General features: G+C 44.3%; 1 long non-coding RNA gene across 1 annotated transcript; it reads left to right on the forward strand.

Moving 5' to 3' along the window:
- The first annotated feature begins 2,088 nt into the window (after positions 1-2,088).
- Positions 2,089-13,435, forward strand: LOC136287599 (uncharacterized). The gene is made up of 3 exons (XR_010720189.1): positions 2,089-2,125; positions 9,579-9,750; positions 13,363-13,435. It is a non-coding gene; the product is annotated as an uncharacterized lncRNA (long non-coding RNA).
- The last annotated feature ends 6,272 nt before the right edge of the window (positions 13,436-19,707 follow it).

Raw genomic sequence — 19,707 nt, forward strand, 5'->3', positions numbered from 1 at the left:
AACCCTGCCTGGGAATTCCCCTATTCTACGACCCGTTGGCCCATGTGACCCTTTCCACACCCCTTGCCTTCCCCATAGGTTGTCAGATTGTGAACCCCTCCTCACTCCCCTCCCCGTTATATCCCCGATTGGTTGAAGAATTGTATTCTTCCCCAGTTCCCCCCCTCCCCCGTTTAAAAGACTGTGTAAGTGCGGGCTTTTCGCTTTTTTCGCTACTGCACCCCTTGGGGAATTAAGTCCTTTGAGAAGCACGCGAGAAACTCCTCCCTGTTTGCTCTGATCCACGGCGCATCACAACTGGCTGCCGCTGGAGAGCAGCCGCGCTGCTGCCCGATTCAGCAGCCCTGCTTTACTGCTACCCGAGCCAGAAGCGGGGTGGGAGCGGCCACTCTCGGCGCAGAGCCGGGGTTGAGTGCGAGCTAGCTGGGGTTTCTCCGGCTTTGCGTCAGGTGATTCTTCACTACTTAGAAAAGAGTTGCCACATGTCACACGTGTAGATTTCAGGAAGGTGAGTTGGGATGTTACTGCAGAGGTCACCCGGGAATCCCATGACTTGCACCTGACTGGCAGCATTTAGGAGCAAAGATACTTAATACAGATTAAAGATGTTTAAAACTGCAAAGTAATGAGGAGATGCTTGATCTTAACCCTTAGAAAAATGGGGATCTTTGGCTGAGCAGTCATTGAGGCTATGCATCAGACTGAAGACTCTTACCAGGCTTATAAGGGTTTTTCTTAAACTCTTCATGAATGAAAGATGGGCTGGCAACGTTGTCAGTACCAAAAATGTCTTTAAATCAAAAACAGCCTTTTCAACTTTTCCAACAATATGAAGTTTGCAATCTCTGAGCAGCATCAATAAATGAGTACCAGATTTTCTCTCCCCCACCCCTTGTTAGCTGGGGAGAATGCAGGTCAGAGGGGTGACTTATGGAATAAGATTATTTTTCTGCTTCAATATCTCAGTGTTCAGAAGAAGCAAATAGTAATTTTAGCTGTAGCTTACATGCTCGTCTCAAAAGTCCAGGGAAGTCTGGATCTGAATGCATACCATGGGCACCATATCACTGTAAAAGGGACTGCTGGGTCATATCAAGTATGTTTCTGGTTCCAATTAAAACACATTATTGCTTGGCTACTCAGAATAATGGAAAACAGGGTGTTAGAGGCACTGAGCCTCTGTGTGCAATGTAATTTACACAGCCAGTCAGAGATGTAAATCAGTGCTGAAGCACTCGTTATTACGAGAATATTATTGAATAAGAATTGCTGTTCTTCAAAGCAATCTCAGTCATGAGAAAAAAATTTACAACATCGTTGTTCTATAATGTCTCAGATAATTAAGGACTCCAGAAATCTGAAGTAATCTGGAGTTGCTAATACTTTAATACTTTAATATTTGGATGTTGTGTGGGGCAGGGGCCACCTGCAAGAGCCAAACCTTGCTGAGACCTCCTCTGGGAAGCTCAGCTCTTTGAAGAGGAGCCTTGTAGAACATAATTGCAGTCTAGATTTTGTGCTTTCAAAAGGCCTTATCAGCCTCATCTCTGTCTTCTGGGAACTTGGCTTGATGCTGTAATTGAATCAAATTGACTCTTAATTAGTTAGATTCTATTCAGGAAGGATAGGTTATTGAAAAATACTGACTGACTTTCTCTGTGTGCCGTGCTGTGCACAAAGCCAAAGTTGCACAGCTGGATGTAAATCCTAAACCAGTTCCTAGTGTTAGGATAGTCCCTGTATTTGAGATGCAGAGCTTTGTCATTTCACGTGGCACGGCCTGAAGGTGAAATCTAAGCAGGTGGGCACGGTGTTGTCTGTCCCTAGGTTTCTAGGGTTTTGATTTAATAAATATACTCCTGAAACATGCAATCCCCCTACTATGGATTAATTTAGGATACTCCTTGTAACAGGAGAAGTTTATTTGGATGATTCTTAAGTGGAGTTGAAGCAGATGAGCAGCAGGAGCATCAGCTGCCTTATCTGCTGTCAGGTGGCTTTAATCCAGTGAATTTACTGTGCAGGGCACCTGGTAAGCAGATAATGCTGTGTTGCTTATTTAAATAAGGTCTGCTGATCTCCAAACCTCTTGCCTGGCTAGTCCAACATATACTTTCAAAGGATGGTACGTAGTAATTAATTACTGTGATCGGGTTTAGTGAGGGTTATAGAAAATCTGAAAAAAAGAAGTGAGTGTGTGAAGGCTAAATTCAGTAAAACCAACTGCTTCCCTCTCTATAGGAAAAAAGCCATAAAGAAAAATTACTTTTTACTGCCTGGAGAAAAGCATCTTTTCTCTATTCTTATGTCAAACATCTTGTATTAGACCCCAGATTTTGTTGTGCAACAAGAATAACTTTGAATGCATGGAAAGAGGTCTGAAGATACAGGAGATGAAAGTAAAGTTTAGGAAATAGGTCCAATTAGAGATTGTGTGAGACAGAACAACAGGGCAAAAATGCCAGTCTGATTTTGGTACTTTGTTGCATAGAAGTAATTGTGTGGTAATGTGTAGCTCTTAACTAGGCCCTATAGAACTGAGCTTGTATTTAAAATTATGGAGTATTTGTATTTTCTTCTGGTTTTTATTATCCATGAAAAGATGCTTAGACATCTATATTTATGAGCTTTTACCAAAATAATTTAAGCTTTATAATGTCATTAAAATTATTATTTGGTTATATGAAAAGTGCAGGATTTTAAGATTTACTTAGTTTTAAATATTGATTTATATTTCAGATATCATTGAGACATCAAATATATTTCAGTAAAAGTTTTTTTAGCTGCATGTAACTTTTAAAAGTGTTTACAACAGTTTGATGTGTTCTTTGCAGTTTACCTGTTACCAGTGACAAAGCAAAATCACCATTTTCTGAAAGAGAGCTGGGCTTTTGGGTCTCTCCCCAATATATTTTTTGGTCATCGCTTAAAAAATTGTTTTCTTCTGGTTGAAGTCAAACATGAAGTCCCTTAATGTGGAAAGAGTAAACCATTTAAAAAAACTACACTAGAGTGTGTACAAGAGAATGTTTAACACAAATCTCTTGGAAAATAGCAAATTATTACTTTTTTTTTTTTTTTCACTTAGCACATATTATTTCCCGTTCAGAAGGAAATTCTGGGATGTTTGTACATCTAGGCAGGAATGACATGGCTTTCTATCCTACATAAGACCATAACAGTTGCTCATACCCACAGTGTTCCCCACTTACCCAATTAAGCCATCATTAAAAGTTCTTCACACAATCTAAAGATTTGAAATGTAAGCTAGACCAATTCCTGAATTTGTACGAATGCAATCTCTGGTGGAAGGGGAGTTTGAAACGGTTGTTAATTCTGTATTAAAAAACACCAAAAGACCAAAAGCTAAATATACTGCATCTGAGTGGTTTTTTTTTTTTTTTTTTTTTTTTTTTTTTTTCTTCTTCTCCTCCAAAAGTGCCTCCCTGGTAGCAAGAGAGCTTGGAATTAGATGTAGGATAGCAGAATGCTGCAGAGGAGGGTGCTGCTTGAGGCTGAGGCATTCCCCTTTGAAAGCAGATACACTTCCAGCCTAACTTCCTTTCAAAAAGAAACAGAGGGCTATCTGATTGCATTGGCAAGGGTGATACTGTCGAATTGTCTTTGGTTTATTGTCCTTAGGATATAAATCAGGCGAGGATTTATTAAAAAAATAACAAAGCTCTCTGTATATTGTTTCCTTTATTATTTTAGTGCTATTGTGTGAAAAATTTTGTATCAAAATTGTACAGGAGTGTTTGACTATGTAGGATTTACCCTGTGAATAAGGATGCCCTTAATTTATTTTGGAGTTAATGAGCTGGGAGGTATTCCCTCCAGCTGCGGAGCAAAACCTTTCAGGCCAGGAAGAGGACTCTGCCTGGGCTGCCAGCAGTCCCTTTGGTGAGTGGTACAATTGGTAAAAACCCCACTGTATGCCCTAATTTCCAGAACTTCAGTGGGAAACAGCTTTTTGTGCTCCTGCCTAATAGCAACAGAACATCAAATAACCAACAGTAATTATCCAGAACCCAGGGAGGGGCAGAAAGTTACCTTTGCAGAAAAAAAAAAGATTTGAGTGCATTTTGCTGATTGTGGTGTTTTTGTCATGTATGCCATGTTTAAAAGAGGTATTTTTGATATGTGTCCACTTCCAAGTAGTGTGTGTGTCTCATGTTGAATGCTCTAGAAAGTCAGAGATGCTGTCACATGACCCCCAGCAGAGGTGACGAGGTGATGATGAGAGTGCACATATCAACCTGTGTTCCCAGTATAGTTCCAAGCTCAAATGAGGGAAAAAGCTGGAAGATGGTGACATGGCCTTGCTTTTTAGAGACCACCTTTGATACCCAAAGGGAGCTGGAATTCACTCTGGGAACTGGGTAGAGTTCACTGTGGAAGCCCCAGGGCCTGCCACCAGGAGAGATACCCTTTTAAATTAGGGTGAGAAAAACCTTCCTCCCGTGTGCCTCTGCAGCCACATGTTAATATTTCTTAGGTTTCGTTGTTTCATTGGTTTGTCAAGTTATGTCACCTTGTTCAGCCCCCGTTCACCATATATGCAACGTTCTAGAATGTTCTTCCTTCCCTTGAACCCCATCGAGTTATTTTTGCCCAGTGCTCCACCCCTGGGATCCCATTAGTCCCCCTGGTTCCTAGTCACCTTCTGCACCATTATTCCCTATCCCTATTGGACCTTGACCCTCAGAAACACTCCTTTTATCTGGTATAAATTGGGTCTGGTATTGGCCTGGATCCTTGGCCCCATTTTGGCTCTCGTCCCTGGGACATATTTGAGGCTGGACCCACTATGCATACACCGATAATAAACAGCCCTCGGATTTTGAAACGGGACCCCATCTCTTTGCCTTTATTGTCAGCCCTTTATTAGCAGAGTGCACTGGGCCCTGAAGGTGCCGCTTGCTCTCAGGGACATGCTGTTGCACAATGCTCCAGTTCACGTGGGAAAACCCAGGTATGGGCAGGGAATGCCAATGAGCAGTGTGCCTTCCTAACATGATTTGTTTAGCCTCTTGGAAAATTTGGGAGATAATAATGAGTTTTATTTGATTACATTTCCTAGACAATATCCCACTGACTCTGTTTATTAGTTTTGGATTTTGCTTTGTATTTATAGCAAATAAATAGCAACGTGTCTACCCTGCTATCTTAGCACTTGATAGCAACTAAAATGCAAACAGCAGAAATTACCATAATAAATGTTTACAGCTTATTGTCAGTTCTATAATCAAAACGAGGTCAGCCAAAAGAAAAAATTTGTCTTCAAATGCCTCTGCCAGAAAAGTAGATTTAGTATATAGAATTTATGACACAATATATATATATTGTTCTTGAAAACTTGTTCTCGAATGCCTTCAGTACTGACTCATATCTAACAAAATTCTTCTTTGAAGGGTGATAAAACTGTGTTAATGGTATTAGAATTTCTTTGAAATATTTTATTTAGTATTAATTGGTATAATTTTTTTGGAATGACAAAGGGAGTTGCCTGGAGAAATTTCATTACAGTTTTTTCTTTGTTTTCACTTCCATTTGAAACTTTACATATGAAAAGCATGATTACCTTCTTTCACTGTTTTTATGTGTATGCAAGTTGCCTACCTCTGGACAAAAGCTGTAACAGCAAGCCTGTAATTAAGATTTTTGAAGGAGTGTGTTTGATGAGAAGCAAGGATGTGATGGGCAGCTGAATTGCCCAAACTTTTGGGAAGCATCTTTGGTAGTCTTACTAAGTTTACAGCAGGTGAGCAGGTCTATCCTTGCACAGCAGCCTCAGTTTCCAGTGTCCAAACACAAAGAGAGGAAGCAGAGAGGAAGGGGAAGAAAAAGTCACAAGTTTTCCCTTTTTCATTCTCTTAACCAACAGCAGGTAGGGAGGGCAGCTGCTCTACTGAGATATAGCCTTTCCCACTCTAACAGGACTAAGAGCTTGAGCTGAGCTAAATTCATCACATGGCTGACCATGGGAAATTAAAAGTGGAGTGTTCATGCTGGCATGTTCAAGAACTGGTGTTCACACCTCCAGCTGACATCTGCCCCGGCACACTAAATCTAGTGCCCATTGTGTCTCCTTTATAACAGAAACCACCAATTTTCTTCACATATATGGGAATAAAAGGTGACATAATGAATTTTTAAATTTTTTTTTAATAAGCTTTTTCTTGGACCCCTGCAATTTTGTAAAACTAAAAAAAATGCTTCAAGAAGGTGCTGTCTTCTGGCAGCTGTTACTTTGCTCACCATCATCCTTGTAGGAATGAGTTAGTTTTCTTCTCAGCTTGGAGCTTTTTTAGGAAAAGAAGGCCATGTTTTTAGAGGAAAGACAAAAGGGTGTCTCTCTTAACTTTGTATTTAGTATAACTTTCGAGCTTTACAAGACTTAAAGTTTGATAATAAATCCAAACATTTCAGTGCAACCCCCAGCTTCTTTTGTGCCTTAAAAGAACTGTTTAGGGAGTCGATGTATATGCAATTGTCTTCAAAGACATATTTCATATTATGATAGAAAATGGAAAGAGTACAATGGAAGAGTTTCCTAGGAAGCTGAATTCTGCTGCAGTCCAAAGTAAGACTTTCATTTTAGAACACCAAAGATACTGTAAAACATCTGAGTATTAGGACTGAGCCAAGTGAAGCAAACATCACTTTAAAAAACCTTTATTCATGGCCGATATGACTGAATGATGTTGTTTTGTAGAAGCAATGAATAAAACCGAATGCAGGTCATCAGAGGAGTAGGCTGGGGCCAAGATTGACATTTGGGAAGTTGCTGCCTTTTTTTTTGAAAACAACATCAAAACCACAAAAGTGCAGTAAGTTTTAGTGCTTTTTAGAGACTACCATAAGAAGTCCCATTTTTTATTGGTAAGAATGTGCTAAAACATTTGATCTCACTGCCTCTGTCATTAAGGAAGATATAATTGAAGATTAGGATAATCATGTCCTAATGTCTCCATTGAACAACTCTAAAGCTTCCCCTTGTACTCTTTCCCAGTCCCTAATTGCTATTACACCACTGATGATAGGAGCAGTTTTATTTCAAGGTTGAATTGCTGCAGTTTTGTTCATATTCTGGCCATGTGGTTTTGCTGGCTTACTTTAAGCAACATCCCCCTCAAGGTATTTAAATACACCTTAAGATGGGGGAAAATCTGCATTGTTCCACTGCACGTTTTGGATCTGTGTCTCCTGGACTGACCTTCTCAGGTTGTTTAGCTTTTAGAAGCTGAGTTTCCAACAAAATGCTTCCAGGCAGTAACACTGCAGAAATTAAGTGACATCAACAAGACACCCTACTACAGGCAACCAAAACTAACATGCATAACAGGAATTGGCGCGAGGTGTGAATAAAATTCCTAGCCCAATGTCACAAAGAATGATATCAGGCTTATGGAGCCAACAAAAAGCAAAATCTATTTTTTACTGAAACTCCTTTGAGTACCTCCACCTCTCCACCTGAGTCTGTGGTTAATCCTTGTGAGCATCCTGAGGGGTTTTTTTCAGTCTTCAGCCCTCTCCCTGTAAAAGATGGTTTGTGTCAGCTAATTTGGGGCTGGACCAGGTTTCTGAATTGAAGCACAATCTTCACTTTTTTCTTGTTTGCTCTCTCCAATGTCTTCATTGCAATTGCTACCAAGCTGAGTCCTGACAAGTGACGATATAATATTCTCCAAAGACAATGGCTAGCAGGGCCCTCAGGGTGGTGTTCAAACTGCATCAAACTGTTCAAACAAAGTGAATGCTCATGGAAGAAATTTGTGTAGAGAGACTGAAGCAAGGAGTTTGTCCAGTTCTGTGGAGGGCACAGTTCAAGCCACTGCATTCTGCAGAGGGTTTGCCATACAGAAAGTTGCCTTCTGAAGACCCTGAGTGAAAACTCAGCCCTGTTCAAATCCAGGGGTTGCCACTCATAAGGGGATCTCAGAGTTCATTGCAGGTCTCTCCACACAGAGATTTCCCTATCCACAGGGGAAATAAAACAAAAGTGAACTCAGCTTGAGTGAGTGAACTCAGCTTGAGTGAGCTTTCATACCACCACAACCAGTGGTTCTGAAATAGATCAGAGGGGATTAAAAATCAGCAACATTAACTCCAGGTGACTTCAATGAGCTCTGCTAATTCTAGAAACAGTGAGGTGCTCAGCATTGCTCCTTGTTGGGGTAGACAGAATAACAGTGTCTGCAGAAAAAATTAGCAGCTGCTCAGAGAGGAGGGCAAAAGTCTAAGGAGAATGGCTATGCATCCCTTTCACTCTTCTTATCCATGTAATCTGAAATGGCTTTAAGTTCCTGCTATTTTTTTTTCCTTCCTAAATGCCATATGAATTTTTTAAAAAATTTCTTTCTTGACTTTTCATATTTTTAGAGAAGGAAGGTGTTTCAGGCTCAGGGTGAAAACTGTGCTAGCCTCCAGCACACACATCTGCATGAAGCTTTTGGAAGACAGGGCAGTTGTCCTGTGCCTGTGTGGCAGAGAGCACCTCGGAGCATTTGGGCCAGGGAATGTGTCTGCTGGGGAAATAATTTCTCCCTTTTTGTTGCTCGGGCAGCTCTATTGTGAAAGATCACTCCCAGGAAGGTAATCTGTCTTTCAGGCTCTGAGCTAAACACGGGCAGGTTCTTATTGATTTTTGTGGGAGCTGCATGGGCTCATAAAGGCACATTTTTAGACATAATTTGCTACTCTCATCTTTGGTCAGTGCTTTCAAATACTTGAATTTCATCAAATTAAGAGTGTTTTTGAAGAGAAGATAGTCTTTACTAGTGCTGGCTGCATGATGAACAAATCATGGAGGCAGGAGCCTCCTATTTTATATTTTTTGATCCATTTTCAGGTGACGTCAATAAACAGTTTGACTCTTCAAGGTGTCAAATGCCCCCAGGGTAACAATGCCATGCTTTAAAACCAGAAGAGGATTTTTTCACTCAGCAGGCACTGAGTTTGAAGGACTGTGCCCTGTGTTCCTGTTGTACACATCTTGAAGTTACAGTGATAAGTAAGGACATGCAAAACCAGAGGATCCTTTGCACAGGGAGCTTGAAGAAGCATGGCAGCTGCTCGCAGAAGAAAGCTGCCCCTGCCAGGTGGCAATAAATGTCTTTATTTTAGCTTTTCTTAATAGAAAAAGATAACTAAAGATCTGAGAGGTATTGCTCCTCTGTGTAAGCAGCATGTAAGAACATGTAAGCAGCACCTAGGAGGGTCCCTGGCTTCTAAAGTCACGGATCTGGTTTTTAGCCTTTCTTGTCATAAGGTGGTTAACAGACTTTATGCTCTTTACCATCAAAATCTCAGAAAACTTGTGTGAAATTTTCATGTATCATCTGTGTTATGTTCACTGAAAAATAATACACCTTGGGATTTGGAATAAGGAAGGAATGGAAATGAGACACCAAGTAAATGGAGAGACTTTTTGAACAGATACACTTGAAAATTCAATCTTTCCCATGTGGACAAAATTTTATCTGCTTTTAGTAAGAAAAAAAGCAAACCCCAAACCAGAGTGAAACTCTGGCTCTGCTGCATGTTCTGGCTCTAATCAAACCATTTCTTTGCAGGTGCCTTTCTTGCCTCCCCCTGGTGTCAGCAGGGAAAAGCTGCAGCTCCCCACAGCTTGGGAGAGCCTGTCCATGCCGATGTCTAAACCTGTCTCAGTTCAGCCAGGCCCGCTATGGATTTAGGTTCGAGCACGTGTTTAAAGTCCCATTGAGGCTCCGTATTGGCACAAATGTAAGTGGCATTTTAGCTTGTGCTAAATTTGTTGCTGGAGTGCCTGGCTAAATATGTTTGAGTTGTGGCCTCTGAGTGTGTTTGTATAATGCAATATCCTGATTTGTGAAAGGAGGGAACATAACATTTACTGGGATACTGAAGGAGCCAGGTTAATCTTTGTGCATCCTGAAATCCTCCTATGAATCCCTGCAAGACTTTGGGCCCAAAGACCCCTGTGCTCAGAGTGCTGTTATGTGAAGAAAATCAGCCATAAAGTCTTTTTATTTATCAGTGGCAAGGAGTTCCCATCAGAAAATTATGCATTTAGAAAAGTAACAGAAAACCTAAATTTATGTGGTATAGCAGTTTTGAAGTAAGCAGGCAGTCTAGACACCTACACTTGTTATGTAAGCATGCATTGAGGACTCACTATTATTATGATTGTTTATATTTCACTAAACAATAAAATGTTGTATATTAAAGTATTAAAATATAATGTTATCCATTTAGTTGCCTTGCAATGGGAAACAAACCACATGGAGGTGTCTCATAGGAAAAAAAACACCAGGGTATACTTGAAAAGTACTTTAGCTCTGTGGGTTTAAAAAAGATGCTAAGTAGGAAAAGGGGAGCTATTTTCAGGGTCTGTTCTGGTTTGGCAGCCACACACATTTAAACTATACATTGTAACCTGGGATAAACCCACAGCAGGTGATTTTTGTGTGTTTACACTGGTTATGGCAGTCAGGTTCAGGGGCCTGCTGCTGGCTTTATGCAGAGCTTTGGGAAGCCTTGTCCTTTATATGTCACGAATCTTATGTTTACTTCCCCATCAAATGAGTTTTTGAAAGTGCAGTTGTAAATTTGAGCTAAGGCAGCTGCAGGCTTTGAGGGGGGTGGGGCTTGAAGGAATTGGGTGCTTAGCTTGCTCTCCAAATCCTTTCTGTGTGCTTTGGAAAAGGCAAATATCCAGGGAGAGTTTCACATTGCAGTGGGTTGACCCTGGCAGGATGCCAAACAGGCCACTCCTGTACCCACTCTGCTACCAAAACCTAGTCACACAAACCCAGTTCACATATACACAAGGTGTGCTTATTTCTATTTACAAAAACCAAAGGAAAACAAAGCAAAACCCCCCCAGGAAACCCCAATAAAGTCAAACCACCAGGAAATACAAGTAAAAACAACATCTCTTTTTGGCTTTGGAATTACACTAAGCAGTTAAAAAGAATGGCAGCCTTTTAAATAGGGCTGTTCTCAGTAGGTCTTGAAATACTGTACAAAAAAAAAAAAATTGTGTCATCAACTTTTAGGCAGAAAGACTGAGGCAGTGCAAATTCTTCTCCTGCCAAGTCTCAACTCAGGCTGTGGGGGTGAGGGGATAAGGTGACTGTGGCTGTGTCTCATTTGACTGTCAAGGGAACCAGCCTGTGTATCAGGCCCTACAAAGAAGAGTGCTTGCTGTCAGGAAATTTTGATTAGCATTAGCAGTCCCAAATAAAATAAACCCAAAAATTAAAGCTCTCAAGACAGAGAAATGATGGGGGGGGGTTTGGCGGGCGGGCCTTAACTGGGATATGGTTCTAGTTTTACTGGGGAATAGCTACACCAAAATCTTCTGGGTTATACATATGTATGAATTTAGATCAATGCAGGGGTGTGTCAGTCCTTGAAATAGATATTGGTGGGGTGAAAACCTTGATTATATCTTGGATTTTGGCAATGAATTTCTTTGAAAGGGTGGAAACATTATTATTATTATTATTATTATTATTATTATTATTATTGCTCTTGTAAGATGCTTTTCATCAGTGTTTCAGAGTAAAACTGTTCTGTAAAGTGCTTACACAGACAACTAATATTGATTATGATTAAAGTCTCTCCTTTTGAATTTGAATTTAAGGCATGCCAAATATGACAAGAGGCTGTGACTTTGTTATTGATACATGTTTTTTGATGGCTGATATCAGCCTATAGCTGTTTAAGAAATTGATCTCCCAGAGAACATAACTGTTTTATTGACTCACAGCCACATTCTGGATAATGTATTAATTTATTGTTGGTTTAATTTTGTAGTAATGGAGATAAAGTTGTCTTGGGTTTAATATACAAACAAGTAAACATGCTTATTGTTTAGTTGTATGAGGTATTGGTATATTTTTCATTTAACTTTTTAACTAATGCCATGTGTGTGTATGTACATTTAAAGGCCAATGTCAGTTGTGTTTAAAGCTGCAATGAAGGCAAATGAGGATTTCAACATTTAATTCTGTACAAGATGTCTGTCAAATATAATTAAATCTGATCTCACTTACTAGCAGACAAATGAATAATTCATGGAGTTTAGGCATAATCAGGTTATGAACTTTCTTAAAATTCCAGGTGATGTGCAAAGGTTAATCTTTACATTAAAAGAAGAAAAGCTGGGATAGTTGCATCTCCAACATGAAAATTCAGGTTGCCTAGGATACCATATTAATCAGATAGAAAGTTCAGGATATATATACACCCTCTCTACACAGAGTCAAACACGACCTGGTATTTATTTAATCCAGAAGATGTATAGATTTTTGTGTCTGAATAACTCATTATTTTCTCTCGAAAAACACAACATACAGGGAGGGAGAAAGGGATGGGGGCTGGGGGAGCTGAAGAGGGAAGGGAGAGTGCTGGGGAATTGGAGCCGAAAAGCAGAAATGGCAAACATCCAAGACGGCAGAAGGAGAGGATCGTGAAGCTGGGAGGAGCAGCAGATGCTCGGCAGCTTTAAAGAAGCCTGATGCAGATAAAGAGAAATGAAACTGATCAGCCAGTCGCACGCCTTCAGCAACCAGCGAGGATTCCGAGGGATGGCAGAGCTCTCCCTTGTCCTCCATGTGCAGCCAGGTGTTCCCAAAGGCTGCCTGGGGCCATCGCCCGCATCCCGGGGCCGGTCGGCCGGAGCCCACGGCAGCCTGGGGGAGCTCTTCTCACGTCGGAAAAGCACAACCCGGGATGGGGGAACCAGTTACCTCTCAGGAGAGAGGGATCGGGTGTTTCCGGTCATTACCAGCTATTACCGCAGTGCTCTTGCTGCGATATCCGCAGGCAAAACCACCGACCGCTCCTTCTACCCCCAGGGCATCTTAGCCGGGGTTCTCTGCTGTGCTGTTCCACCCAGCATCTCCGTTTCTTTTTGTTCTCCTCCTTGCTGCTCTTAAAAATCACTCGCTTTGGAAACATCTTTCCACCATGGATTGCATTGAATATATCCAAGCAAGTCGCCCGTGAAAAAGATATCAGGGTTTGCTCAGCTAAGCAATAAATAGATCTTTCATTAGAAATGCAGAATAGACATGAGAGAAGTAATACACACTAGAACAAAAAGTACTATCTTTGGGATACTTGCCTGAAACAGCAACACACTTAGTGTCTTAACAGAGGGGGAAATGGGCTTTAAAATAGTAAATCTCAGCTCTGACAGCTCTTGCCCTGTGTGTTACAAAAATCCCACTTTTTCTTTAGCGTGCTGTGTAAATTTGCAGGAGCTGTGCCACGAGAAACACTAGTGCAGCCTGTCTGGGATCTCCAGTTGTACTTGGAGGCCTTAGCCTGGAATTTATCTGGCCTTATTTGTCTGTATTTTTGCAGGAATATGAAGACATTAACCCCTGGAGAGGGTGGTGCCCAGATTTTCCCACAGACCAGCTTTAGAGGTTTCCCTGTTCTGCATGCAGAAGTTAGGAGTGCCAACACGACATCCTGTCTTCCTTCCTCTGTCATCCAACAGCCCAGGAGCCCAGCTGAGAATGATTTTAACTATCCAGTCACCAGTGTGGTTTTATAGAAACATTTTATTTTTGCTGACTTTGTTGATACGTTGGGTGTGTCCACCACCATCCCCCCCCCTCTCCCCCCCCCCCCCCTATTTTTAGGGCAACCATTATTTCTGCCTGCAGGCTGTTGCTGACTGAACCTGCCACTCTCAGCACTGGCTGCTCACTGGCTGCTCACAGTGCTCAGAGCTGCTTTTGCACTGGACATACTTGCCAAAGTCAGCTGAGCTCCCAGTGAGGAGTGCTGTCACCCAGGGGCTTCCTCCAATTTCTCCCATTTCCCACTTATTGAAAGGGGCTTTGTTTGCACCTGTGTCAGCACAAGGGCACTGTGAACTCAAGGCTCCTGGGTTATTGTCTTGGTTTGGGAAGACAGGTATCTGCCAGGTAAAATTACAATCAGAGGCTCTTTGGCAAAGATTTGGGAAATAGGAATAGCAGTTCTTTACTAGTATGTAATACAAAGCAAACAAACACAAAAAAACTCCCCTCCCCCCCCCCCCCCCCCCAAACAACTACAGCATTAATGACAAACGACAACAGTACCAAGAACCTTGAGGGCTTTGTTTCACAAAACCCAGGGCAGTTTGGTCTCGGTGTCCCTGCAGGATCCTCAGAGCACCAAGCTGAAACAGTGGAAAAGTCCCGGGCTGGTAGCTGGGATGGCAGGGTGTCCAGGCAGGCAGGGGCAGGATGTCCCGGCAGCGCAGGGGGTGCAGGGTCACGCTGTAGCAAGAGGAGCAGCACCGAAGAAGCCGAAGGCGAGGCAGAGCCTGGACCAGCTCCCGCAGGCAGCAGGGAAAACTCCGGATTCAGGCCGAACCGGTGATAGTAGATTTCCCAGGACTGGATCCCTTTGGCCACAGTGAAACTCCTCCAGCCAGCAACAGCCGTTCTCCGCTCGTTGTGCTTTGCGGCGGCTGAGCTCCTCGAGGAGCGGCAGACACGCGTCTCCCAGAACGCCGGAAAAAGAAAAGCACGCAGCTGCCTCAAGCTTTGTCTTTTACCTGCGTTATCTCCCCCTTCCACCTTTGTCCACCTCTTTGTTTCGGTTAAGTACTCTCAAGTATCCAACACTTGGTCTCCTTGGTAACTTGTGGGGAAAAAATTCTTTAGAGAAAGAAGGAACAAACCTAACCCCCAACATTATCCACCCCGAATTTTTTTCCCATACCAACATATTACATTGAGTTTTAACTGTTAAAAATACATATATATATGCAAATATGGATACAGCCACATTGTCATGGGTAGTTCACCCTAAAACAAGGTCTCCTTGAGGTATGCATCGGGTCTCTCCATCCTTTTGCATCTCCCACCAGGTGCAACCTGGTCCCTGAGCAAAGACAACCCCACGGATGGGATTGTCTTTGCTGGAGGCAGGATTAATCCAAACAGTTTTTCCCAGCATACCTCTCATATGTACCACTGGAACCTTATCTCCATCTGTCTTTTGCAAGGGCTCAGATTGGGCAGGACCTGCTCGGTTGGTGGAACCTCGAGTGTTCACCAACGAGGTGGCCTTTGCTAAATGAATATCCCAGTTCTTGAAGGTTCCCCCACCCAGTGCCTTCAAGGTAGTCTAGCAGGCCATTTCACCGTTCAACTTTCCCGGCCACTGGTGCATGATAAGGAATATGGTACACCCACTCAATGCCATGTTCTCTAGCCCAGGTGCTTATAAGACTATTCTTGAAATGAGTCCCATTGTCCGACTCGATTCTCTCAGGGGTGCCATGTCTCCACAGGACTTGTTTTTCCAGGCCCAGGATGGTGTTCCGGGCAGTAGCATGAGGCACAGGGTAGGTCTCCAACCATCCAGTGGTGGCTTCCACTATGGTTAGCACATAGCGCTTGCCCTGGTGGGTTTGGGGAAGGGTGATGTAGTCAATCTGCCAGGCTTCCCCATATTTATATTTGGACCACCGCCCACCATACCAAAAGGGCTTCACCCGCTTGGCTTGCTTGATTGCAGCACATGTCTCACAGTCATGGATAACCTGAGAAATACTGTCCATGGTTAAATCCACCCCTCGGTCTCGGGCCCACTTATAGGTGGCATCTCTGCCCTGATGACCCGAGGCATCATGGGCCCATTGGGCTAGGAACAACTCTCCCTTGTGTTGCCAATCTAAATCTATCTTTGACACTTCTATCTTGGCAGCCTGATCTACCTGCTTGTTGTTTTGGTGTTCCTCATTAGCCCAACTCTTAGGAACATGGGCATCTACATGGCGGACTTTCACAGGCAGCTTCTCTACACGAGTGGCAACGTCCTTCCATTCATCAGCAGCCCAGATTGGTTTTCCCCTACGCTGCCAGTTGGCCTTTTTCCACCTTTCCAGCCAGCCCAACAGAGCATTGGCTACCATCCACGAATCAGTGCAGAGGTAGAGCTTTGGCCACTTCTCTCTTTCAGCAATGTCAAGGGCTAATTGAACAGCTTTGAGTTCAGCAAGCTGACTTGATCCCCCTTCTCCTTCAGTGGCTTCTGCAACCTGTCGTGTGGGGCTCCATACGGCTGCTTTCCACTTACGATTCATTCCCACGATGCGACAGGAACCGTCAGTGAAAAGAGCGTAGTGTGTTTCTTCTGCTGGCAGTTGGTTGTACGGAGGAGCTTCTTCAGCCCGTGTCACTTGTTCCTGCTCCTCTTCGTCCGTGAGACCGAAGTTTTCTCCTTCCGGCCAGTTTGTAATTATCTCCAAAATCCCAGGGCGATTTGGGTTTCCAATACGGGCATGCTGTGTGATGAGGGCAGTCCATTTGCTCCATGTGGCATCGGTGGCATGGTGCGTGGAGGGAGCCTTTCCTTTAAACATCCACCCCAGCACTGGTAGTCGGGGTGCCAAGAGGAGTTGCGCTTCTGTGCCAATCACTTCTGAGGTGGCTTGAACTCCTTCATAGGCGGCTAAGATCTCCTTCTCTGTGGGAGTGTAGTTGGCTTCAGATCCTCTGTAACTTCGACTCCAGAATCCCAGTGGTCGGCCTCGGGTCTCCCCAGGTACCTTCTGCCAAAGGCTCCAGGACAAACCGTTGTTCCCGGCTGCAGAGTAAAGCACATTCTTCACATCTGGTCCCGTCCTGACTGGGCCAAGGGCTACTGCATGAGCAATCTCCTGCTTGATCTGGGCAAAGGCGTGTTGCTGTTCAGGGCCCCAGTGGAAATTGTTCTTCTTGCGGGTAACCAGGTAGAGAGGGCTCACGATCTGACTGTACTCAGGAATGTGCATCCTCCAAAAACCTATGGCTCCTAGGAAAGCTTGTGTTTCCTTTTTGCTGGTCGGTGGAGACATTGCTGTGATCTTATCAATGATCTCAGTGGGGATCTGCCGCCGTCCATCTTGCCATTTTACTCCCAGGAACTGGATCTCTCTGGCAGGTCCCTTGACTTTGCTCTTCTTGATGGCAAACCCGGCTTTCAGCAAAATATGGATGATCCTCTCTCCTTTCTCGAACACTTCAGCTGCAGTCTTCCCCCACACAATGATGTCATCGATGTACTGTAGATGTTCTGGTGCCTCACCCTTCTCCAGTGCAGCCTGGATCAGCCCATGGCAGATGGTGGGGCTGTGTTTCCACCCCTGGGGCAGCCGGTTCCAGGTGTACTGCACGCACCTCCAGGTGAAAGGAAACTGAGGCCTGCATTCTGCAGCCAGAGGAATGGAGAAAAATGCATTGGCAATGTCAATAGTGGCATACCACCTCGCTGCCTTGGACTCCAGCTCGTACTGAAGTTCCAGCATGTCCGGCACAGCAGCGCTCAGCGATGGAGTCACTTCATTCAATGCACGATAGTCCACAGTCAGTCTCCATTCTCCATCAGACTTGCGCACAGGCCAGATGGGGCTGTTGAAGGGTGAGTGGGTTTTGCTGACCACCCCTTGGCTCTCCAGCTCACGGATCATCTTGTGGATGGGGATCACGGCGTCCCGATTTGTCCGATACTGCCGACGGTGCACTGTTGAAGTGGCAACAGGTACTTGTTGTTCTTCTACCTTCAGGAGTCCCACTGCAGATGGGTTCTCTGATAGTCCTGGCAAGGCGTTCAACTGCTTAATGTTCTCTGTCTCCACAGCAGCTATTCCAAAAGCCCATCTGAGTCCTTTAGGGTCTTTATAATATCCATTCCTGAGGAAGTCTATGCCCAGAATACATGGAGCCTCTGGGCCGGTCACAATTGGAAGTTTCTGCCACTCCTTCCCGGTCAGGCTCACCTCGGCTGCAACCAGAGTCAATTCCTGTGATCCCCCCGTCACCCCGGCAATGGAAATCGGTTCTGCCCCCACATGTCCCGATGGCATTAGAGTACACTGCGACCCAGTATCTACCAAAGCTTCATGTTTTTGTGGCTCTGATGTGCCAGGCCATTGAATCCACACAGTCCAAAAAACCCGATTTTCCCGTGCCTCTTCCTGGCTAGAGGCAGGGGCCCTCTAGCACTGGTTATTATTCCCTTCTTGGACATACATGGTAGAGGTTCCTTCGAGGGAATCCGACACAACATTCCCACCTCCGTAATACCTGGAAGCTTGCTCATGGGAGGCTGAGGCTACCTTCATTCTAGTGGAACTCCCTCTGTTAGTGTTTCTCTCCTTGAGCTCATGTACCCGTGCTGCCAGGACAGAAGTAGGTTTCCCATGCCACGCTCCCATGTCCTCCCCATGGTCCCGCAGATAAAACCACAGGTCAGCTCGAGGGGTGTACCCTCTCTCTCTCGCTGGGGAATGTTGGGCTCTGATTCTGGGGCCTGTGACTCGCACCGGTGCTACATGGGAACTGTTCCTTCTCATCTCCTCTCTCATTTCCCTCATCTCCTCTTTGAGTTCCTTCACCACTGCAGAGACATGAGCCTGCATTGGGCCACTGATCATACTTTCATAATTTCTGAGCTTGTTGGCAACAGAACCCACTGTCTCTCGGTTATCCTCGGCATTAATTGTTGCGTTGAATGTGGCATATTGAGATGGTCCATGAGTTGCCAGATTCCACAACATGTGCCCTGTGCATTTAACCTTGTCGGGGTCATTATCATGCTGTCCGGTCCTCCCAAAAAGTACTTCCAATACTGCCACTTCTCTCAACTGTTGGATTCCTTCCTCAAGGGTCTTCCATCGCATTCTATTGTTGTGCTCTTGCATTCTGTCTCTGTGGACAAATCTCTCTCTCACACTCATTAGAAGTCGTTCCCAAAGGGGAAGGGGCCTTTGCTCTCTTACAAATACCTGATTTATACCTGAGTCCTGGGTCAAGGGTCCCAAATTCCTTGCTTCAGCACTATCCAGTTGTACGCCTGTACCCATAAGGTCCCAGACTCGAAGTAGCCAGGCTATGTTAGACCACATGATGCAGCCTAATGAGGTTTTTATATCCAATGCACACAAAAGAAAGTACTAGGTTAGTTAAGAACTGCTATTTCTCTTCCCTTTTCTTTTCTCAGTGCCCTCAAGCCCCACACTTGGGCGCCAAAATCTGTCTTGGTTTGGGAAGACAGGTATCTGCCAAGTAAAATTACAATCAGAGGCTCTTTGGCAAAGATTTGGGAAATAGGAATAGCAGTTCTTTACTAGTATGTAATACAAAGCAAACAAACACAAAAAAACTCCCCTCCCCCCCCCCCCCCCCAAACAACTACAGCATTAATGACAAACGACAACAGTACCAAGAACCTTGAGGGCTTTGTTTCACAAAACCCAGGGCAGTTTGGTCTCGGTGTCCCTGCAGGATCCTCAGAGCACCAAGCTGAAACAGTGGAAAAGTCCCGGGCTGGTAGCTGGGACGGCAGGGTGTCCAGGCAGGCAGGGGCAGGATGTCCCGGCAGCGCAGGGGGTGCAGGGTCACGCTGTAGCAAGAGGAGCAGCGCCGAAGAAGCCGAAGGCGAGGCAGAGCCTGGACCAGCTCCCGCAGGTAGCAGGGAAAACTCCGGATTCAGGCCGAACCGGTGATAGTAGATTTCCCAGGACTGGATCCCTTTGGCCACAGTGAAACTCCTCCAGCCAGCAACAGCCGTTCTCCGCTCGTTGTGCTTTGCGGCGGCTGAGCTCCTCGAGGAGCGGCAGACACGCGTCTCCCAGAACGCCGGAAAAAGAAAAGCACGCAGCTGCCTCAAGCTTTGTCTTTTACCTGCGTTATCTCCCCCTTCCACCTTTGTCCACCTCTT

The sequence above is a fragment of the Chamaea fasciata genome, unplaced genomic scaffold, assembly GCF_029207755.1.
Source record: "Chamaea fasciata isolate MVZ Bird 193981 ecotype frontalis unplaced genomic scaffold, bChaFas1.0.hap1 SCAF_3, whole genome shotgun sequence".
Classification (NCBI taxonomy): Eukaryota; Metazoa; Chordata; class Aves; order Passeriformes; family Sylviidae; genus Chamaea; species Chamaea fasciata.